Raw genomic sequence first — 4,476 nt, forward strand, 5'->3', positions numbered from 1 at the left:
TATCACATCAGTTTTATTCGATCATTTGCCGTCTATTACTAAGAACTGCTACCTTCCTGACAGGAAATCACGAATCCAGTCGCACAACTGAGACGATACCCCATAGGCCCGCAGGTTGATTAGAAGTCGCTTGTGAGGAATAGTGCCAAAAGCTTTCCGGAAATCTAGAAATACGGTATCAACTTGAGATCCCCTGTCGATAGCGGCCATTACTTCATGCGAATAAAGAGCTACCTGCATTGCACAAGAACGATGTTTTCTGAAACCATGTTGATTACGTATCGATAGATCGTTCCTTTCGAGGTGATTCATAATGTTTGAATACAGTATATGCTCCAAGACCCTACTACGAACCGACGTCAATGATATAGGTCTGTAGTTCGATGGATTACCCCTACTACCCTTCTTAAACACTGGTGCAAGCTGCGCAATTTCCCAGTCTGTAGGTACAGATCTATCGGTGAGCGAGTGGTTGTATATGATTGCTAAGTAGGGAGCTATAGTATCAGCGTAATCTGAAAGGAACCTAATTGGTATACAATCTGGACCTGAAGACTTGACCGTATCAAGTGGGCAAGTCTTGCTTCGCAACCTCTAAGGTATCTACTTCTAAGAAACTCATGCTAGCAGCTGTTCGTGTTTCAAATTCCGGAATATTCCATTCGTCTTCCCTGGTGAAGAAATTTCGTAAATCTGCGTTCAAGAACTCTGCTTTAGCACCGCAGTCATTGGTAATAGTAGCATCGGCACTGCGCAGCAAAGGTATTGACTGCGTCTTGCCGCTTGTGTACTTTACATTCGACCAGAATTTCTTCGCATTTTGTACTAACAGAAGATACAAGCAAATCAGTTGTGTTCCTACGTTTGGCGGGAAGCATATCTTCAGAAATAGCAAGAATTTTAGAGAGATTTGATGTTAAAAATGTATTCCGTCCGACAGTCTAGAGCGCTGCTGGGCTCGGTGAAGAATAATTGGGGTTTCAGGAAGCTGCCATTGCGGGAAACGATTCGTGTGGTCCAGGATCGATGCGTAGAGCATCACCGCCACAAGTATTTACTGCAGCCAGAAAAGTTATACGATTGTGTAACATTGTCTTATTGAAGGACATAAAATGCTGTATGCTGAGACACAGGTGGTTGCCACTGCGTCGCCTTATTGTGGCTGTGTAGTGAGAAAAAAAATGTAATAATGGTATGACACTGTTGGCCGGGATGCCCCATTCGGGTTCAGCCGCCAAGTGCAAGTCTGATTTCAGCCGGCGCCACATGGGGCGACTTGTGGCCGATGATGAGAACAACACAACAACCAGTCGATGAGCGACGAAAAACTCCACACCGGCTGGGAATCGAACCCGGGCCCAGTGCTTGGAACGCAAGCACGTTACCACCCGGCTAAGCAGGAAGGCGGGACTGTGTGGTGAGAGAGGCTATTTGACAGTATTATAAACAGAGGTAATGGGTATCCTTTAAGTGTCAGTTCGGACACTGTTTTCTTTGGCACTAAAAACGACGCTATTTTTTTCGGTCAGCTAAAGGTGCCAACAGTGTTTGTTATCCACTTATCGTTTCCGCGAGTTTTTATCTTCGGCGCGCTGTAGTGCTTTGCACTAGAGGGCAGTTATGTTCCCGTATGCGCGCGCTACACTTATAGGCGATGTATAAAGGAGCCGCCGCCGCATGTTTGATTTCAGTTGCAGCTACTAAGTGAGACAGCTTACTCACATGAAGATGGCGGCCAGATGGGCCGCCGAAATATTGTTAAGGCTGGACACCCGATATGAATATCATCAATTAATACATCGGGAAAGTTTACGCAGCCACATTAAGAGCCTCTACACGAAGGATATGTTTGAACTTGTAAGTAATGTTGACGAACTTCGTAAGAAGAAGGGGAAGTTGCTGAACGCCCTCGCTTTTCTGCTGAGATGCCGGAATGAAAGTATAATACCTAAATCTGGCAGAGTTGTCATTGCTTTAGGACAAATATTGTCAACAACATTAAGGGAGTGCATTCGTTTTAGACGCAGACAGGTGGATCTCATATCCAAGGATTTCTTTTATTTGCATTTGGAAGTATCGACGTTGCTGTCTGCTGGATCCTGGGAATGGGTTGACAGTTCGTCCTGGACAATATCAGACTGGGTTCATGCAAACTCTGTCAGTAGGCAATCTTCGAAGTTTCAACGGCTTTCTTCCCAATCTACAATAAAGGATGATGACGCCCGTCGAATTGTTGTGATTAATCTCACACCGAAACAACTGGACAAAGCTACGCTGGCAGTATTGGAAGAGGGATTACAAGTTGCCTCTAGACCCAGGAATGCTCCCATTACTGAATTCATTTACGTGGTGGAACAAGCGGTGTCCAAGTTCCCCGAGGATCTAGATGATGAAGTTAGGCAATATCCCTCGCATACGTCGTGTCGGGTGCCACCTTCGAGAAGTTATATCTCCCCATTTGAAAGGGTCGCGATCCGGTTCATCAGAGAAGACCAGGATTTAGTAGTTCTGCCAGCGGACAGGCGCAATGTAACGGTCTTCTTTCGCGGGACGATTGTTTGGACAAAATGGAGCTTTTACTTGCGGACTGGGCATACCGAAGACTACAGAACGATCCAGCTGAGCGTATAAAACGCAAGACGCTTACATTTTTGAAGAAGAGTTCATCATCTGACTATGTTCATAAAAAACTTCGACTTTGTGCTGCAGTCGCGCCAAGATTACGCACATTGAATAAGGTACACAAACTAGGGGTTTCTCTTCGGGCTATTGTTAGCAATTTGGGGACTCCTACTTACTACTTGGCCAAGTATGTAGCATCGATTCTCAGTCCCCATGTGGGAATATGTGAACGTCATATTTCTAATTCTCTGGTTTTTTAAGTCTTTGCGTCTCAGTCTCATGGATCTGCTCGTCAGTCTTGATGTTGTGTCTCTTTTTAACAGAGTTCCTGTGAAAGATTCTTTGCAGCTGACTGGTGAAAACTTAGACGAGGAAACAGCTAAGCTTTGTTGCTATGTGTTGACGTCGATGTATTTTTTATTTAATGACAAATGCTTTCAACAAACTGACGGAGTGGCTATGGGGAGTCTATCCCCCATAGTCGCCAGTGTTGATCGAAATTGATTTTTGACATAGAACTCAAAAAGATGAAGTCTATAGCATAATTCTAGAGCTTCTGTCGTAGGCGATATTTATTTCAGTTTATTTCTCATTTTAGTTGTTTCTTCTTACGTCAGTCAGTTCGCGACGATGGAGAATGTCGTCGTAAAATGAATTTTAAAGCACAGGCGAGAGAATTTTATCGAAGTATATCGTGACCAAAAACTAATCCCCAATCGGAGACTTATTGTAATTTTCAACATTCAGTAAACGTCGGTTTATTCCCGACACAGAAAACGAGACAAGGAACAGTGACACTTCCAACGGCGCTATTCAAATACATCTAAAATTACGTTACGACAAGGAGATATTAGACCGTAAGGAGACATTAGAAAACAATCCGATACGTGTCCGAACTCCAAAAAATGTAGCAAAGGTGAAAGATAATCAGTGGAAAAGTCCGACACAATCTCAAAGCCGCTTTTAAGTGCAACTTGAACTGAAAGATTGTCGTGTAAAGCATTATCAAATGGTTCAAATGGCTCTAAGAACTATGGGACTTAACATATGAGGTCATCAGTCCCCTAGATTTAGAAACTACTTAAACCTAACTAAACTAAGGACATCACACACACCCTTGTCTGAGGCAGGATTCGAACCTGCGATTGTAGCAGCAGCGCTGTTCCGGACGAAAGCGCCTATAACCGCTCGGCCACAGCGGCCGGCAAAGCATTATCCAAAAGAGCTTTCATATTTATTCTTCGAGATTTTATGTTGTGCATCACCAACCTGCGCATGTTCAATTCTGTCGGTGAATTCTGAACGATGTGTTATTGCTACATATTGAAACTTTTTTTCAGATGACGCGAATTTCAGCTGTCCGGACACTTGAGGTGTTTCTGGTGTACAACTGCGCTTTATCTGTTACCTCATCATAACGTTGGACACAGTTAAGTTGTATGTTTGAGATGCAGTTTCCGTATCTACTTATTTTTTCCGCCCGGTGCTTCTGCAACATGAACCACAATCTCTGGGAACCCCAGCGATTCAACCGCCAAAAGGACAGAGTTGTGTCAGTTGAGCCCAGTACCAAATGCCGACGTGATACAATTATCTCCAAAATATTCGTTCAAAAACCAATGAAAATGTCCTGCAGCAATTCTGTTTCATAACGGAGAGGTTCTAATTCACAGGACGGAATACAGATTGGCAGTCCTGGTCTTAAACCATCGTCTTTAGGGACCATGATGTATATCTCTCGCAGACAGAGGTCTGACTGCCCGCAAACAATCAATCCTTCTTACCACAACGTACCATTGGCCTCACGCCCTATGTCAGAAAAATTTTACACTCCACAAAGAATTACCCAGCTCC

This window comes from Schistocerca gregaria, chromosome 4 (assembly GCF_023897955.1).
Source record: "Schistocerca gregaria isolate iqSchGreg1 chromosome 4, iqSchGreg1.2, whole genome shotgun sequence".
Taxonomy (NCBI): domain Eukaryota; kingdom Metazoa; phylum Arthropoda; class Insecta; order Orthoptera; family Acrididae; genus Schistocerca; species Schistocerca gregaria.